This window comes from Natrix helvetica (genome assembly GCF_964273705.1).
Source record: "Natrix helvetica genome assembly, chromosome: 1".
NCBI classification, from domain to species: domain Eukaryota; kingdom Metazoa; phylum Chordata; class Lepidosauria; order Squamata; family Natricidae; genus Natrix; species Natrix helvetica.
The window spans coordinates 232,853,932-232,874,970 of NC_138548.1; the positions used below are offsets into that span (position 1 = coordinate 232,853,932).

General features: G+C 34.1%; 1 protein-coding gene across 5 annotated transcripts in view; it reads left to right on the forward strand.

Moving 5' to 3' along the window:
• CEP112 (centrosomal protein 112) overlaps positions 1 to 21,039 on the forward strand; it is a 308,615-nt gene that overhangs the window by 242,112 nt on the left and 45,464 nt on the right. The window lies entirely within an intron of this gene.

The following is a 21,039-nucleotide window of genomic DNA, read 5'->3' on the forward strand; positions in this document are numbered from 1 at the left end:
TGGTGATCATGAACACCATGAACGCGAACACGATCTGAAGGTTAAAAGCACCACATTACCAGTTTTATTTTAATAGAGCCTTATTTTGTAAAAGGCCACAATTACCATTCCTTATGTTCTGTATGCACCCTCTTCCTATGTTATACTGGGCTGTCCCCAAATCTTTGGTGAATTTTGTTAAAGAACTCGGGTTAACGTAATTAGTGATAACCTCAGCCTGGCTATTTAGTTATTTTTGTATAATTAGGATGAACAGAAAAGTGCATTGCTAAATCATTTAAATAAATAAATCTTTCATAAAAATGTATATTTACATAAAATTCAGAAGAAGGTGCCTTTGTTTGCCCTATGAATGAGATAAAACTCTTAAATATTACATTCTGCCCTAGAATTAATTGCTACAATTCAACAACTTCTTTTTTAATTGAAATCCATTTTGAGAAAATATGTTATTGCACCCTGCAAAACAAACAAGATAGTTTGAGATAATTTTTAAGGGAAGATTTTTGTTTCTAATCTTGACATATTTCATTTTATATTTGTTTTGAGCTCAAATACTCAATAATGAATATTATTGTATATCAGTTTAAAATGGCCACATGAAATATTGCTGCTTGTTGGTTCTTTAATGGTCCGTTTTTTTGTTCCATGTAACTGTTTGCATTTTCCAAATCATTTTCATGTTCTATTTCTGATTCTTATATCCATGGTATTCATGAAGAGGATAAATATTGTTATATTCCTTCTTTTTGTATCTATAGACCTCAACCTAAAAAAGCTTCAGACATGTGTTAACGAATATTGGCCTCAGTATTTCTTTCATTGTGTTTTAGAAAACAGAAAAACAAATTAGGCATAAATCAATAAATATGTTGCCAAATACCAGAATACATGGAATCAGTCCAGAGTAGTTCTATATTCCAGAGTAGCTTTTTTTAATGCAAAAAAAAATCCATTTCCCTTAGCTGTAGTAAAAATGTAAATCTGGCCTTATAGAACTATACTTAGATTTGTTATGGTTTTCTTTCTAAAATTAATATAATTCATGTCGTTTCAATTCCCCTGAGTTAAAACAGCAATTACTGGAGCCAGTGTAATAATTTTAACAGTATCAGCAGGTTCTAATTGTCTGCATACCTGGTGACATTCTTCACCACTAGTTTCTATCCAGCCTGAGTGTTTAGCTCACACCCGATATTATGTGCTGCCTTCGTTTCACTGTAATGCTGGATAGTAATTGACCACATTTGGTGAAAAGATTGGAAGCCAGAAAAGAACACAGGGAAATGAAAGTGATTGATGTTTTGAGATTACAGTAAGGTGACCAACCGTCCTCCTTTAGGGAGGACAGTCCTTCTTTTGTAAGTTCTGTCCTCCCTCGAAAAGTGTCCTCCTACATGTCCTCCTTTTTGATATTTGAAGGCTAATCTGTTGTGTGTTATGTGACGTATTTTATTAAACAGTTTTTAATGGTGTTTTTTTTACTTCATCGCAAGTATATTGAACAGATATTGAATCTTGTGTTGAATTTTTATCTAAAGAAATGCTAGACATTAAAATAGACGATAATTGTCTCTTTGAAGAAATTAGAAGACTGAATGTATATTTAAATTCTGAAAAATTAATACAATGGGAAAATCAACATGTTGAAATTGATAAAAGATGGGTGGATATTTTCAGCCATTTCAAAAATGAACATATTCCATGTGAACATTTATTTATACTTGTTCAATTTACGTTGTGCTGCCCTGGAACTAATGCAGCAGTTGAAAGAGTTTTTTTGAATTGCCAATGATTTTTGGACAAGTGAGAAATCGAGATTGAATGTTGATACTCTAGCTGCAGCACTTGCCGTAAAATTCAATATGAAGGATATTTCTTGTTCAGATATTTCCAATATATTGTTAGAAGATGATACATTGACAAAAAATATTAATTCAATGGAAAAGTACTCATTTAAATAATAATTAACAGGCATGTAAGCATAATTACAATATAAAATGTTGCAAATGTTTTTATTATGCATATATCATATTTTAGTCTATTATTGTTGCAATGAATAAAATATTTCTTTTATTTACGATATATTTTTTCCAATTTATTTGTCCTCCTTTTCATTGTAAAAAAGTTGGTCACCTTAATTACAGTATAGTTTGAGTTACTAATGCACTATTTTTGAATAGTTGGGTTGCCTTCCATGTCTTCATGTCTCCTTTCTTTGCCCTTCTGTTTCCTGCCTAGTCCTCATAAACAATTTAAGATAATCCTAATTTGCAGCTGAAGTTTGTAATGCTGCAATCTTGGTGATACCAGTTCATTTTATTAAAGAACCCAAACCATCACTTTGTGTTGCTACATTTGTATCGTCTGCTTCTTAAATTATTTTTTCAAAATGGACTTCAATTAAAAAAATTGAAGCAATTAATTATAGGGCAGAATGTAGTTTTACTCTCCAACTCTGCTGAATGAAGTGCCATGTGCTTTTGAAGTCAGATTTTGAGATACAAATGCTCATAAACTGTCACACCATTCCATTTTTTCTTTCATTGCCACTAGTATCTCTATAAAAAAAGCAAAAAAATCCCCCCCCCCTTTTTGGGGGGGATGGGGAAGTTATGTAATAGTTTGAAAGGGCTGACATTCTCTGCTTTTTCTGGGCAATTCTAATGAGAGTAGGATGGTATGTAGCTGCACAAATGAAAAACTTGTGGTGCTTTAGAAGTTGATCTGTTTTCTATTGCTTTTAATGCTTTTGTATTTATAAGGATTCAGCTACAGCTCAAAAAAATTGAAATAATATGAAAAATGAAGGAAAATTAAAGGACCCTGTGTTACAGAAGTGAGCCAAGCAAAGCATGGTAATGACTCACTATAAACTGATCAAACACTATTCCAGTGCTTTGACGTTTGAATATTTTCTACCTGTATAAGGAATCTTTTAGTTATAGAAAGATGGAGTGAAAAAGCCTCCAGTTCCAGAAATTTTAATTGTTTGTTTTTAGAATTTGACAAATTAATTGATAACTTGTATGTGCTCTATGTTTGTGGAGCAATTACAGTAGTTAGGAATAATTATATAGTAAATACCAATTTGCTAGCTGAAGGCCATAATGAATTGAGTAAAGACAGTGGCGACCATTTTAAATAATGTTATTTACAAAGAATATGGTGATTAAACATGTTGTTACCTAATTTGTTAATTAAATGTCTGCAAGAAAGCAACCAATCTCAGAGAGCACCAAGAACCCAAACCTGAGTTGCAAATATTCTCTTCCATTGTATCAATTGGTTATATTAGCAAAAGTCTTACGTTTTTGGCTTAATGATATCTGACCATTCCTGCTTTCAATGTTAATTCCACTGTCTAATTCAAGGTTTAGCCCTAAGTATGCTTATTAGCAAGGATAAAATTCAGTGTGGACTCAGCTTGGGATCTTTGTTCAGTTAACAGAAAATGTTTGGAAATGATTTTCTATGTTCATTTGTAGTTTTTAAAATTGCCTCACTCTGAAGAGGTGTAGGCAGTGTCCAAATTGGAATACTCTGTAAATTATTATTTTTTGTAACCTTTCTTCTAAACAAGATAATAAATTGTTGTCGGTGTTTGCTGGATTAATAGGAATCATGGACACAGATAATGGTGGCTTCATATTGTTTACCAACATTTACATTCCTGTGAGTTGTTCATTTAAAAAAAACCCTGAAAGTGGTACTTTCCAGAATAGTTAATATTATAATTATTTTTAAATGAACCAAAATAATTAAACCTAGCAAAAATTAAAATAGCAGAGGAAGTAAAGCACAGGAGCAAAACTGCATTTTGAAATGAGCTGCAGTTGACATTTTAGACGAGCAGACTGAAGTTTCTGAGAAAACTTCAAATCCATCCCTACATATAAATACGAAGTCTGTGTGTAATGGAACTCTTCAATTTTATGCCCACATAATACATCCTGTGGCTGTCCAGAGTATGCAGAACATAATACAGAATGATTACCTGAGCATGGGGAAAATCTAGTTTTTCTTAACAAAATATTAGGAAATGAATTTTGTTGTTTCGGGTTATGATAATTGAAACATACATTTCTACCAGCACTGTAGTATAAATGGCTAAATTGAAAGGCTAAAAGGAGATCACAAAAAAGTTAACAGAATAATAGAATTTGAAGGGACTTGGAAGTCTTCTACTCCAACCCCTTGCTGAAGCAGGAAACCCTGTACCATTTCAGACAAATGGTTGTCCAATCTTTTTTTAAAAAAACCTTCAGTGTTGGAGCATTCACAAGTTCTGGAAGCAAGTAATTCACTGATTAAATATTGTAACTGTAAATTGTTCTGATTGTCTCATAGTGGAAATTTGCTCTGTACTCCAATTCTGTGTTCATGATGAAAACAAGTCCTATGAAACCTAGTGTAATTTAACTTCCAAGCTCTATAGAATTGCATTTTCTGTACATTTTCTGAAAAAATATATATTTAAAACTTATTCATTTTATTCTGCTATTTCATTGTTAAATGAATCAGAGTGGAGATAATACATTGAAACGTATAAACAATTTACAATAATAATTTTAATTACACATAAATAAAACCTTGAAAACAATATTATCTAAGACCATAAGCAAAGTAGCCTCACAACCATGGGAGACCCTCAAAGTCTAAAGCATTGAATAGTTGGTACAAATTCAAGTATACCAAGAAGTTAAAATCTGATAAGGAGAATTTGTTTAAAATAACTACTCTGCTGCTTATGCATTTCTTCACATTTTTCACAAGAGCTTTCAAACACAGCCATGAATCTGGTAAAATAGAGGTAGAAATATTTACATACAATATTAAAAGTGCTTTAAAATACAGAATATTCTATGAGATGTTGATATACTTTCTCTTTAAATTTTTGTTGTTATATTTTGATGTAAATCAGATTTGGACTTCAGGGAACAAGTATTATTTTGATGCTGTCAACATACTCAAGTCATGTGCATATCTTGTGAATTGTTTTGGAAGTAGTTTGCCATTGCCTTCTTCTGTGAATCATCCAGTTGGCTTTCATAGAAAAGGCAGGACTAGAACTCGTGGTCCCTGAACTACTTATCTTTAACTCCTACATCAAACTGATTCCCTGCAGTGTAAGTTAGAAAGCCATAAAATCATGAACCAAAACTGCACAGGCTAAAGGCACTGTGAAATAAAATTTGTAACGCATGATATAACACCCAGACTAATGGAATTAAAGTTCTAATAACTTTTTGGCATTGTTTCTTTTTTACATAATCAATCTTTATTTCAGTTTAAAGTATAAACTTTACTTACAATGCAATACAATAGCAGAGTTGGAAGGGACCTTGGAGGTCTTCTAGGCCAACCCCCTGCCTAGGCAGGAAACCCTATACCGTTCCAGACAAATGGCTATCCAACATCTTAAAGACTTCCAGTGTTGGGGCATTCACAACTTCTGGAGGCAAGCTGTTCCACTGATTAATTGTTCTAACTGTTTAGGAAATTTCTTCTCAGTTCTAAGTTGCTTCTCTCCTTGATTAGTTTCCACCCATTGCTTCTTGTTCTACCCTCAGGTGCCTTGGAGAATAGTTTGACTTCCTCTGCTTTGTGGCAACCCCTGAGATATTGGAACACTGTTATCATGTCTCTCCTAGTCTTCTTTTCATTAAACTAGACATACCCAGTTCCTGCAACCGTTCTTCATCTGTTTTAGTCTCCAGTCCCCTAATCATCTTAGTTGCTCTTCTCTGCACTCTTTCTCGAGTCTCCACATCGTTTCTACATCGTGGCGACCAAAACTGAATGCAGTATTCCAAGTGTGGCCTTACCAAGGCATTATAAAGTGGTATTAACACTTCACATGATCTTGATTCTATCCCTCTGTTGATGCAGCCTAGAACTGTGTTGGCTTTTTTGGCAGATGCTGCACACTGCTGGCTCATATTTAAATGGTTGTCCACTAGGACTCCAAGATCCCTCTCACAGTTACTACTATTGAGGAAGGTACCACCTATACTGTACCTGTGCATTTCGTTTTTGTTGCCTAAATGTAGAACCTTACTCTTTTCACCATTGAATTTCATTTTATTAGATAGTGCCCAATGTTCAACTTCTTGGTTTATTGACAGCTGCTATTTTGGCGATTGGAGTATCTTCTTCTGAAAGCTTTGGTTAAAAGAGTTTTGTGTGATTTGGCTGTCCTGTATTGCCAGTGATCAAATATTTTTTCTTAAGTTCTTTTTTCATCATATAGCATATATTGAATCTTCAGTTGATTCATGTAAAGTCTTGTGCACTTCAAAAAGCAGCATTTACAGTGCTTTGTTACATTAAGACTTGATTTAAAGGATTTCATTGTCCAAGGTATCTCTTCAATCAACTCTTTATGATTTTATATAATTTTAATAATAATAATAATAATAATAATAATAATAATAATAATAATAATAATAATAATAATAATAATAATAATAATAATAATAATAATAATAATAATAATAATAATAATATTTTATTTGTTAGCCGCACCCTCTCCCGAAGGACTCGGGGCGGCGTACAATAAAAACACATAAAATATACAAATGAAGAATACATATACAGATAAAAATGAACACATACAACGCACGTACACATATACATATACATATACATGGAGGAGGTATCAAATATATAAAATAGAATTTAAAATAGAGAATTTTAAAACACCCTCAATTAAATTAGACTTTAAAAAACCCGTCAGGAGCGATAAGGTAAAACTATGGTTGAGCCAGGCCAGCTAATTGGAAGAGGTGGGTCTTTAGCTTTGCACGGAAGGAGCGGAGGTCAGAGGTAGTCCTGATATCAGGGGGGAGGTCATTCCACAGGGCTGGGCCCGACACAGAGAAGGCTCTGCTCCTAGGCGTCGCCCCCCGACATTGTTTGGTAGACGGCACCTGGAGAAGTCCCTCTCTGTGCGAGCGAATTGGTCGTAGGGATTTAAAATTTATCTTATAGAGGAAAGGAACAAGATTATGGTTGTAACATAATAGCATTATTGCTTCTGCTGTGGAAGAATTGACATTTTGGTAGAAATAATCAATATAGAGGAATATTATATAGTTTGATTTAATGTTGCCATAGAACAAATGATTATTTGTTCAAGCTGAACATGTAATAGGAAACATAAAACAAACATTGCATTTCCATTCTCAGGAACTGTATTTCTTGCATTATCCTTTAATTAATTAATGTAACATAATATTATAATATAAATTGGAGAGACACACACACACGTGTATGTGTGTGTGTGCGTGCATATATATATATATATATATATATATATGTGTGTGTGTGTGTGTGTGTGCGCGCGCGCGCGCGCATATATAGTGCGTGCATTATATATACGTTGTACATATATATAATGTACAATGGTTTTTTTAAAAAAGGGTTGGTATACTAATTGGCTGAAAGTTCTAATGATGAAAGATACTTGAGAACTTGCTGGAGAAAACTGGTTATTATTTAAAGATCTTGTAAGAGTTTGAAAAAAAGGCATATATACATTATTAAAAAGCATATATTTGAAAATCTGTCAATTTTATTTTATATTTATTTCAATTGCTATTTATATTTATATTAGGGATTTTCTTCAGTCCCTCCTTTTTTGTGATAAAATCTTACATCCAAAAAGTCTTTGCCTGACTTATTAATTCCCTCAGGCAAATTTATTTACCAATATTTGTATCCCACCTCTACTTTTTTACAAATAACTCAAGGCAACAAATGTATACAACACACCTTCCTCCTCCTGTTTTCTCCATAACAACAACACTGTGAGGTGGGTTGGGCTGAGAGAGAATGCCTGGCGCAAGGTCACCCAGACAGCTTTCATGGCTAACAGTGCTGTTAAAATCTTTGTATCACCATTAATCAATGAGATTGGACAATAATTGGCACACTGAGGGTGATATTTAACTGCTTTTGGCATAACTGTAATATAAGCCTAATCAAAAGCCGGTAATAAAATTCCTCTATCTATCTATCTATCTATCTATCTATCTATCTATCTATCTATCTATCTATCTATCTATCTATCTATCTATCTATCTATCTATCATCTATCCCTCCCTCCCTCCCTCCCTCCCTCCCTATCTATCTATCTATCTATCTATCTATCTATCTATCTATCTATCTATCTATATATATATATATATATATATATATGAATGACAATATTTGGCACCAAAAGACTATAAATGGTTTATAACTGGTGTTTTGCCGCTTGCCATTTTTAAAATAATCTGTTTAATCTCTACCTCACATAGTGAAGAAAACTCAGTGAACTTTTATTAATCAACAGTTGGGTCACATGAACATTGCACAGATACATATATCATATAGAATGCATTTGAAGATGTAATTATAGAACTCAGTGGCAGGCAGGGGGGGAAAAGGAAGAGCCATTTTTTTCCTTGGTTTCAGTGCACCTTCCACAACTTTGGTGTTTTGCACTTAATTGGTTTCTAGGTTTTGCACGAGTCTTACTGACTCATAGATTTTCAAACATATCTGTCAAAAAGAAGCTAAAAACAAAATTCCAGATTTAGCATTCATATTTACATAACAGTGTAAAATCATTTATTTTAATTATTTTTAATTAACATGTTTTTATTACAACTGGAAAATTAGCAATTAACAATTAGTTATTTTTTACTGATATTATAACATAGATGCTTCCCCTTCAGCTACTAAGCCAATTGGATGAGCTTGAGCAGTCATTCTCTCAACTAATCTCCTAGTTCATTAAGCTATTATAAGGAATAAAGTAAATAAGAAATAGTTATGTCAGTCACCTTGCACAAAATATCAGTATTTAAGCATCAATATTATATATATGTTTCACTGTTGCTGTTATCCTTGTTTTTTCTCAAGGGCTACACTCGAGAACTGAAATCAATTTGTATTACAAATTATTATTTGCCTTTAAATCAGGGGTGTCAAACTCACAGCATCACATTGCTGCTGTCATGTTATGTATTGTGATGTTTTTCCCCTTCGCAGAGCTGGGGTGGGTGTGACCTGCACATGACCCATCCTGCCCACAGGCCGCCAGTTTGACACCCCTGCTTTAAATGATCCAAGTATTCAAATCAACCAGCAAGTTGATTTCAGTTGTCCACATACTATTTTGGGTCATAAACCACAGCTCAGTTAATCAGGTTATAATTACTAAGGCTCTGAAGTACTTTGGGTTAAATTCCAAAAAAAAAAAAAAAAATAGATGATGAATGTCATACCTGCAGCTCTTTAAAGCAGTTGAACTTTTTTTCCAGGATCATGCAGCTACCTTTTATAGCCACTGTGTGATCTTAGGAAAAGGAGTGGCTTCTTTAAAAAGCTGCAGACCAATACAGAGTTTGCCCACTCCAAAAGTGCACCTATGCACTAATCCAAAGCAGCTTTCTGGAATGTAATCCAAAATGCTGCACAACTGTAATACTCAGATGTCAGAGAAGTGGTGCAGTTCTTCCTTTTATGTTAGAAGACCTCAATCCAATATAATTCTGATAGTTTAACTGCTAGAGTTCTATTTTGAGACCTGAAACATTAACTGTTATGGTTGAAGTTCTGTTACTATTACCGTATTTTGTGTAAAATGAATAGGATTGCCAACATTCCTTGGCAATTATTGCCAACATGCCTCAACAAGAATGCAAGGGTTCTTCGAAACAAATTCTCTAGCTTGTGGAATCTGTCAGCATGCCAAAATTATGAATACATTCTTTGTAGAGTATTGCAGAGAAAATTACAATATTGGAAAGAAAAGGCTATACCTAGTTGCAGCAGTGAATTATTCAGATGTCTTTTCTATCAACAATCTGATTGGCTAATTCTTGGAAAAGAGAAATAGGGTGGGATTTGTAATTCATTAGGACACTGTATTGTTGTCTAGGATTATATAGCAGCATGACACTTTTAAAAACTACATATTACATAATATGCTTATACTTTTAATTTAGATCATAGAGAACCATGTTGAGCCCAATAGGCTGTATTCCATGTTATCTCTTGAACCATATCAGGGCCATTGGAAAATTATCACAATTGAGGGTGATAATTATGGTGATGATTCAATACTTTATCATCAGTTTTAACATAGGATAAGTTCAGTAATTTTTAAACCTATTATGCATCTGGGAAAAGTTAATTTATTAAATTCTTATCTGAATTCTCCTACTTGAGTGCTTCCCCCACTTTATAGTTGTAAAATTACACCAAAGGTCTGGCAACAATTAAATGGGTAAAAAAAAAAAACACCCCTTAGCATGTCTGCTTTGAGACTGATAACAAACTCTTCAGTTTTATTTATTTTTTTAAGTCCTGCCTTTATTATTTCCTACCTCTTTCTACCGTGTTTCCCCAAAAATAAGACCTGGTCTTTTATTTTGGGGCCCCAAAATAAGCACCAGGTCCTATTTTCAGGGGATGTCTTACCCGTTTACCTTAGGACCACTGCAGCCAGGCCTCCGATGCCCTGACCTTTGATGTGATTTTACAACTATAAAGTGGGAGGAGCACTCCAGTAGAAGAAGTCGAGCAGTGGTATGACAGTGTTAGGGCGTGGTTACAGTGGTCCTAAGGTAAGCGGGTGTGGGGCAGCTCCACTCCCCACACCTGCCCTAGCTTTATTTTTTATGCATCCTCCTCACCCCAATTTGTACAACCAGACGGTGGGACGGAGTGGGCAGGGTCTTAACTAGGGCTTATGTTGGGGGTAATGCTTATATTAAAAATCAAGCTAGGACTTATTTTTGGGATAGTCCTTATTGTGGTGAAATACAGTAGTTCAAGCTTTAATAACTAGAGATTAGCTGGGAAACTTCAAAACATTCAGCTATACATGTTTCTGACAATGTAACAGCAATTCAATACAAAAGAATATTTGTAAATCTTCTCATAATTAAATTATAATTTTTGAACTTTTTCCTCATAAGAAGTCAACCTTGAGCTGATATGACTCAAATTCCCGAACTGCTGACAGCTGGCAGTCAGCAGAAGTAGCCTGCAATGCTACATTCAAACCACTGCATCCCCATGGTTCTTGTGCTATACTAGCTAAAGTTGTCCTAGAGAAAGTCTAATCCAGCTATGTGATTAAGAGTTGACACTGATTTGATGGCACCTAATCAAAGTTGTTCTAATATTTTTTTGAGTATATAAAATGCATTTATTGGAAAAACATGCAATATTTATTGTTACTATAAACCCACTGAATAATATGAAGAAGGTCTAACAATTATGTTACTAATGTCCCACTAATGTCCTAATATTTCTTATACTTAAACCATTAGTGCTTGACAGTGATCCAGTTTCTTGGTAGTCATCAGTTTTTAATTATGAAGGTTTTCAGAAAATTATACACTATACTAACCACTGATTAGCTTTACAGTTTATTCTGACTGTCTACATTTTAACAAGCATAATAGGTTCTGAATAAGATTGTTCTTTTCATATATTAGTAGCTTTTTAACTTCTTTTAGAGACATAAATAGTACTACAGATTTATTATACATCATTATAACCATTTCTCCATCTTTGTATAAAATCATTTTTTCTAATGCTACACAATTGTAGTTGCTTTACAAATGTGAGTTTTGTCTCTTGAGTATGTAAATGAGATACGATTTCAGGTCACAATTTATTCCAAAAAATAGAATTGGGAAATCTCACAGGAATGTTGAAGAGTGAATGAAACAAGGATTATAGACCTCAGATATGGCCTCAGTAACTGAAAGAGATATCTGCATTGTGAAGATGGTATCTTCACACACACACACACAAATGAACTTAGATGACATTGATTGAGGTTTGATGCTACTTCTACAATCAGAGTAATAAGAAGAAAGCTTCAAGTTAAGTCATGATCCAGAAACTTCAGTTGGTATAAAATATGACAGGTAGGTAGGTGTTATGATCCTATTATATCATTTTCATGGGTCTATGGTTCATTTTCAGGCCCAATTTAGAACATGGTTATTTACATTAATGTCTGTCCTTGCTTAGGTTCACAATGTATCCAGAGGGAGATTCCTGCTCAAGTGTATAGATGAACTGCAGCAGAACTCATGCATAGATTTACTTAGTAGTAACACACCAGTTTTTAAATGTCACCATAAGGAAAATATACCTAGTTCATTCTATTTTCTGTTCCACCCGTTGGCTTTTTAATTTAAAGTAAATTATGTATCAGAATTGGTGTTTTACTGAGCAGCTATGAATTGGTTGTTGGAAGTCATTATTTTACCAAGTTTTATGTCTATTGTTAGCATTTTCAGATGCATCATTTGAGAGCTACTGCAGTAAGGTGACTAATACAGTTTAGAATAAAAGAAAGACTGACTTTGTCCATAATTTATAGCAATACTGTCTCTACTGCACACAATCCCCAGTCATATAATGTATTGGGAAAATGGTGAATGTAACCTAGAAGCATTTATGAATTCTTTCTATAGTAACATGAAGAAAAAAGCACGAAGAAACACTCCCAAGGAAGTTGCTGCACTAGATTCTGTATATCACTTATTCATGTGCAAGCTGCTTTACTTTCCAGTTTGGATTTATAATTTGGTCAGCACTGTGAGGAAAATTATATTATTAAGTGATGTCAAAGAAACCAATTACACCAGAAATCAAAGTGCTATATTCTTTATGGGAGAATGAGAAATTTAAATTCTCATGGGGGTTTTGCAGATACTTGAAGATACTACTGTACATATAATAACCATAAAATATCTTTAATATATTTTAGTTCTGGGACAGTATAAACTTCAGATTCCTATCCATGTAGATATGGTAATGATTGCCAGATTATTTATTCCCATTTCAGGATAATGAAAAGTAGCAATCCCATTTCAGGATAATGGAAGAGTAGCAATCTTGCTGGTCAGCCGCTCTAATAATTCAATTATCCAAGACAACTTTTTGTATTTTGCTTGACTGCAGTAATTGCAGAATAATTTTTTTCATGCACATATAGAAAACATGAATTGGGCACAGACCTTTCCCCCTTGTTTTGTTTCTGCACAAATAAAAAGGGGAACTTCGTAATTACAGTAAATATTTGCAACATTTTGTATTATTTTTGGAACTTTATTGATTTTAAGCTGCCTAGAGTCACCTTTTAGTGAAATGGGCAGCATACAAATTTAATAAATAAATAAACCAAGGTTAAGATCTCTAGTAATCAGCTGAAATTAAGCATTCATTTTGAGATAAATGGGGATATATAGTTTTTTAAAAGATGTCTGCCACAGCATTTTATTTTCTTGCCAATCCATCAATAGGATCATATTTAAATCTGAGATATTAAGCAATCACAGCAGGTGACATTTAAAAGGAAATCGGGGCAGACATATATTTGGCATACATTTAATATCTCACTGCATTTCTAAGACGTAAAAAAGGATCTGTAATAAATAGGTTAACTAAATGAGCCCACTCCAGCATAAAGACATCATAGTTTGCATAGTCTTCAGAATCAATTCTTGCCAAATGGGACTCAATGTAGAAAAATTAGAGACTTGGTTATTATTGTTTCACTACAATGCACTGCACATAAATTGACATGGCAAGGTTGCCATGTTTGTTCCTGTACCTCAAATAAAGAGTGGGAGAGAAAAGTTTTGTCTTTTATCAACATACCGTTTGAAAATAGTAGTTTTCCCCTACTTTATCCTTATCAGCTGCATTTCTTTTCTCTTTATAGTCTACTTATTTTTAACTTCTCCTCTGAAAAGCCTAGGTAGGCCAGATCTTTTTTTTTTTTTTTTTTTTTTTTTTTGAGCCATACTGCTGCTCCTCTAATCTCATGGTGTTACTCCCTTCAAAATATGGGATATTATGGCATGATTAGAGATTTTTCCCACTTGGCCCAGCATTATCCTGTTATTACCATGGCATGTCAGATGCGAGCCACAAAGAGGCGGGAAATGTCAGCAACTAGCTGACATTTAGAAGTTCCCCAAGGTGGCTCCAAACACCCAGAGTGGGGACTGAAATCAGTTTTGTTCTAAAAAGTCAAATTGATTATCCGGTTGAAATCATCCTTTCTTTAAAAGTGAAAATATGAAACTTCTGAAGCAGTTCTGAATTCTTGCTTGGTTTTTTTTTTTTTACAAATATAGAGAGCTAATTATTTCTGTTTACCAAGCTCATTATATTGGACAGAATTTCTCACTTATCCTCCCTGAAACTTGTTTGCTTTGTCATTTTAATTCTATGAAATACATGTCACTGACTCTTAGTTAAATGTTAAGAAGTATGTATGCTCGGTCTTTTGGGTAAATAAACACAAATAATTTTAGACTGGAAAATAAAAACGTTAGCAACTTTGTGAAGAAAGATTGAAGATATTTCTAGTCAAGATGTTGTGTAAATAGTTTTGGTTACTCTAGTTTTTCACAGAATTAATTTTTATCCACATAGTTACTTTGCTAAAGCCATTGTGAGACAAAGGGATTTTTCTGTGAATTAAGCTGCAAACATTTTACAAGCACCATCATGTCAAGCCAATTCATGTTATCATAAAATATCTCCTCTCCTTTTAAGCAGTAATTCTAATAATTCCCAAGCATAGTCAACATTTCCTTAGGGTTTTTCCAATGCAGTAACACTATATTTTTGTGAACCCTAATCTAAGCCTTAGTAGGTGGTGTTATGGCTCTGCTTTTGTTCTTTGGTGGTGATTTTGTTTTTGTTCCAGACAAATCAAATCTGCACTAAAGAGATGCCCCATTGTAGATTTATACAATGAGGGGGTCTCAATTGTACAATCAAAGAAGAGAAAGCACTTGCTGGAGTATGTTTCTCTAGAGAAGTTAGGTTATTTGATGCCTATGTCTATAATAGGGGACACATTAGCCTAGCAGTTAAAACACAGGGTTTGTCAATTGAAAGGATGGCAGTTGTGACCCAAGTACCACATCATGAGTAACCCGTTCTTGCTCCAGCTCCTGCCAACCTAGCAATTTAAAAGTATGAAAATGCAAATAGATAAATAGGTATCACTTTGGTGGAAAGGTAACTGTTGCATGTGCGTCAGTGTATAGTCATGCCAGCCATATGACCACAGAAAATGTATTTGGACAATGCTGGGAAAATAGAGATAGGAAATAGAGATGATCCCTGTTGGACACAATTAGACAGAAGAAGCCTCTACTTTTACCTTCATGTCTATAAGTGCTGTTATCCAAAACAGTGAGGAATTATGATGATAATTGGTATAGTCAACAAGGATAGATAATGATTTCTAAATTTGTACTATGTAGAATACACAATGTATTGCTTGTGGTTGCATTCCTTTTTTTAAAATGATCAATTACACTGGGATGATTCTCATTAGAATAGGAGTGCAGAAAAGGGGAGCCTGTCCTCCCCTGCTTTCATGTCAAAAAGCTGTCCTCCCCAGCCAACACTCTCCTTTAGCTTTAGAAATGAAGCTCCAACTTGGTGGGATCAGTTTTCATCATAATTGGAATAGAAAAGCAAACAGCTAAAATGTGACTTCCAGCAAAAATCATATACACCACAGCAAATTGATGTTCACTTTAACCAATGGGTTAATATCATATCTCATTGGGTCACTTTTGCTTGGTTCTTGAAAAATAACTATGATATTTCCTTATAAAGATTGTTCATTTGTAAGTTGATTTGTAATGTAAATCCACATCATGTCAAATTATCCACAATTAGTCCACAAACCGCAACAGGAATGGTACCTATAGTCTTGAATTTCTAGGAAGGGAAGGAAAATTCAGAATTTTAATTGATATGAAGTTGTCAGACAGACTTGAAATAGTCTTTTTTTTTGGAGCCTTGCCTCCCTTGTAGAACTATAAGAATATGGTGCTGCTCTAAGCATCTCATAAGAAAATTGGGATATGGATACAAGAAGATTCAACTATTACAATATTCTTGGCAGAGTTCTTAGTAAAGTTCTTTTTTCCCCCACATTATTTGATCCATTTTTGCAGGCTTGTGAAATTGTTTTATAATGAAATCCTATAGGATAAACTGATTGTTAACAAGAATTTGTTTTTCAAATTTCTTTCACAAATAGGTGGCTTTGTAAAGAGGTAACTGAATATGCAGTATGAGTGGATTTCCTAACAATTCTATATCAAAACTCTTTATTCGTTCTTCCTGTTCCCTTAATTTTATTTATTACAATGCATATAAAAATCTTATGCACATGTTCAACAAAACATCACTTTATGGATAAAAGCATAGTTCCTAACCATTTGATAAATGAGCTCCAAACAGCTGTAAGAATGATGCTGCATTTTAACTGGACACAAAGGTAAACATTTTCATAGGATATTAAGGTGCTGGTCAGTCAGGTTGCTATTGCAAGACTTCTTACCCTAGCAGTACAAGAATTTTTCTTGAATCTTCTAATAATGTATATGCTTCATACTACTTTTAGAAAACTGTCCCATGATATTTTTTCTGTGGTAAACATCTGGTAAAATCAATTTGAAAGACTCAATGTGGACTCAAATTATCTACATAAGGCATGAAAATCACTTTAGATTAATCCACAGCTGAGGTTTTTGAGTCATGTACTCCTAAACTAGAGTCTATATGCTAGAAGGAAGCAACATGGCTTCTAAGTCATGTCTTTTGTAGGCCCTGGAAATCCTGTTGCCAAATTTTATAGGCAGACGCCAAGAAACAAAGTTATGCCTTTCTATTATTTTAGGGTAACAAAAATCTTGAAGTCCCCCGCCCCGAATCCTGGGCCTACTCACTTAAATGATGTCACCATAAGATTTCTTCATGTAAAAGTTTGCATGTAACCATATGGAAGCATGTGTTGATAAAATATGAATATATAAAATCAGCTCTGATATAGTTTATGTTTACAAAATTTTAGTAAAAATTACTGTTGGATACATACCCTGAAAACATTGCCTTCCTTATTTAATCATAGATTATCTTTTTTTTAAAATCCTTGATAATTGCAGGTCAGGGATCAGCCATAAGACATGTTTTTCTATATAGAAAAAAAATTAGAAATCTTTGTAAGGTGACCTTGGTGACAAGATTATAATATTTTTTTTTCATTCAGTTTCAGGGTAAAGTAACACATTTCTAAAGTACGTTATATATCTTTTCCCCTTGTATCAATAAATCAAATAAATTGCCTCTTCCATAATGCACTCACGTTGTTATAGTAGACCTTATCTGATTTTTAAGTACCGTTCAAAGGATGGGATGGGACGGGACAAGGGGTACCTGAATAAGAAAACAAACCATAATACTTCTCTGTTCAAAGGTCAGCTATAATATAACTTTTCACAGCAAAGCTCTTCATAAGTCACTTGAAAAATAACTGAAATAGCAAACATTCATTGCATCCCAAAACTTTAATTATTTAAAAGTATTTTTTAAAAGTACAGAATATAGATGATTAGGGAAATCAAATTCGGAGAGCACGTAAGAAAGGTGGCTTTTTAGCAGATGAAGACAAACTTTTTCTTGGGCAGAATAAATTTGGATCCCAAATGAATTTATATAAGGTATCTATTATTGTTGTTGTTTCCTGACAATATTTACCATTAAATATACCTCTTTTATATGTAGAAGGTGTCAATGATTCAATTTCATGTAACTTCATTTGGTAAGAAAAGACTCAGATGCCATTTATTTATAAAATTTCATTTCATCACCTAGCCTTTGCAATGTAGCAAATATGTAGGAATTGTCTACAGATGTGTGGTAACAGAAGTGAGTCACCCATACAAAGCAGCTGGTCTTGTGTGAAAAAAACACTGGTCTTAGTATTTTGCTATGTGAATTACTCTCAGATCGATAGTTTCATTGGTACTGAGGGTCTTCACATAGATTGATTCTAACACATGTGCCCAAGTAACTTTCAAGAATGGAAGAAGAAAAAACATGGTATAATTTTAAATATTTTCATCATTATTTTCCAGCTTATATCTGGTACCTTGTTATTGACTTTAGAGGCCACTTTGACTCCGAAGAATTTTTGTAATGAAAATTTGGCATCAGTATAGACTTGTTGGTAAAACACATTTTTATATTTTCCTACCAGATCCTCTCTCAAAAGTTGGAAGTATCCATATTGTTTGCTAATTGCCTAGTGACAATCATGTGATGAAGACATGGTACTAGGATTGGGGAGTAGAGACACTCGAGGTCTTGTCCACCCTTAGCACAGAATCTCACTGGGTGATTAAGGACCACTCAGTTTTAAAGAACCTCAAAGGTCCGAAGCAAAAGAAAATAAAAATAGGGAGCCTTCTGCGTACCCAAATAAAAAGCAAGATTCAAATTAATAAATATAAGAAAGGGTCCTATGCAGAAGTCATGAGATCCACCATTACTGAATTGGTAATTCATGAGAGGGATCACATTTAGAAACTAATCATTTGAACATCATGTGAACTTGTTATTTTATTATAGCTCTGACTGGAAAGTTTGGTTAGTTGGCAGATTGGTGTGGGAAAGGGAGAGGCCTTTGATGTTCACAGCTTTCTTCCTTTTTCCCCCTTCATAATGTTTATCTTTCATTTGTGTAAAGAGAAGTGGTGAAAGAAACATATATAATAATCTAAACATTGCAAACTGATTTACTGTCAATACAGAACACCGACATTCTACTCACTTTACAGTAACACGGGCAGTTTTGTCTTCAACTGAGTATTTTAATAGCTTGCACAACAGCCCTTCTATTAACTTTTAAAACTAGAAATGTTCCAAAATTATTGGGTTATTTTTAGGGCACATATTTATTATAATTTATTAAGAGCGAGATGGCATGAGTATGCTTGACTAATCTCACTAATACTGCAAATTAAAATAATAAACTGTAATATATTATTTGTGCTATTAAAACCCACATTTTTTGCCATTGCTTTTTACAGTTTTTACTTTTGAAGCATCTATTGTCAGTTTTCTCATGTAGCTTCACAAAGAGATGTAATTGTCCAATCTAATAATTCTGATGATAAATCCTGATTCAGAGCAAGATCATCCTCACTAACTCTTTGACAATCGCCCCAACCCACATCATAAAAGAACAAATGGTACATTACACAAGTGTTGCACAATTGGAAATAGCATTTCAGTTTGATTTGTAGCATGCTGGAATTACTCTCCTTAAATAGAAGTAGTCATTATACAGTGGTCCTTGTCCTTCTGTTCTTATCAGTGAGCTAGATAAATATAGGTTTCACTAGATTTGTAAATAGCAGTAGGCTTAGGCACAAGCCTAAAAAAGAGTTCAGAATACACCCATCATTTTGTGATGAGATTTAGAGGAGAGGGGAGAGGGTTGCTGCTTTGAAACTAATGCAAATACAGGCTTGTTAAGTGAATCACTGCAGTTGTTAAGTTATGACACAGTTAAGTGAACCTGGTTTCCCCGTTGACTCTACTTGTCCGAAAGTTACAAAAGGTGATCACATGACCCCGGGACACTGCAACCATCATAAATATGAGACAATTGCCAAGCGTCTGATTGATCATGTAACCATGAAGATGCTGCAGTGGTCATAAATGTGAAAAAAGGTTGATACATTATTTTTTTTAGTGATGTAACTTCAAATGGTCACTAAATGAACCATTGTAAGTTGAGGACTATCAGTACAAGCTTTTTAAAATGTTGGTTTCAGTGCCCCTTGATATTAAGGTTCAGAATGTCAATCCTCATTCATTCCCTTCATGTGTTTCGAATGGTAATGGCCCCAGTGTAGAGTTTGAAGACCCATGATAACATTGTTGAATGTTGTCCATCTTGTCCAGAATGGAAGAGAAAAAAATTACAGAGGACTATAACCAGTGAGTGCCAGCTTGCAAAGCAAAAGATCTAGATAGGAAATCATTTTGATTCAGTAAGATTCAGTGAGACCCAATAAACCTAATAACCCTTTTTTATTTATTCCATTAATTTCAAAAATGTAAGTATAGCTAATTTAATTAGATTGGGTTTGAAAGTGTGCAAACTGTTGCCATTAATTTTATACATGTTCTTTTCTCCATAATGCCAACTATTTAGAAAGTACTAATTATGTTAGAAGTACTTGCCAGAGGGAGCCAAAAGCTCATTTTAAAAGGTTGGATTTGATGTATAGCACAATGTACAAAATAGAAATCTATTGCATGGGATTCTTGACAGTTTTTCTGGGAGCACTTGGAATTTTGATTAATGTGAAAGACATGGTAGACACCAATTTCTACAGGTGCTGCTTTGCCATTTCTGTTCGTGTCACAAACATCTATATTTTTAAAAAAATCACAATACAAAAAGATAAGTAAAATTAAGTAAATTAGTTTTTAGAACATGAATGAAGTAGAAGTGGGATCTGAACCGCACCGCAAACATATAAATTAATTTTTAACTTCCTGCTAGTCATTATGAAAATATATGGTTTCATCAAAACCCAAATAGAGTAAATGCTCTCCATTCTCTCCGATCTCCTAGCCCCATTTGTTCCCCTGCCTCGCTGTCATCTCTAAATCTTGCTTCTTTTTAAGGCACCGTCAGTGCCAGGAGTCTTTACCTTCCCTCTGCCTCCCAGCTGGCCAGGAGAACTTAAAAGCAAGAGTGTGCCTCCAGCCACTCCTAGCCTTTATTTCTGAAGAATTTCTCTGAGTCTCATGGGAGCCAGAGGCATTCTGTGGAATAAAGATGGCAGACAGCATGGAGGGTTAGCTCATTACTTTGAAGTCTTCCCTCACATAAAATAAATTGCGGATAATACCAAAGTACTTTGTAGACAGAACAGAAGGTGCCTGTGGATATCATGTTGCTTTATCCCCTCACAGGCATAAGCCTGCTCACATAATACAAAATTTACATTCAAGAGTCGTTCCTTCCCCCCCTCCTTTTTTTTTTTTTTTTGGGTATAATATAGTGAAAAACAATTTCAAGATGAAGGGACAAGAGAAGACACAGCAAATCTTTCTCTTAGTAATCAGTTTAGGCTGTTATGTTGCAATGCATTTTTGATGGACTTCCATTATACATGCTTT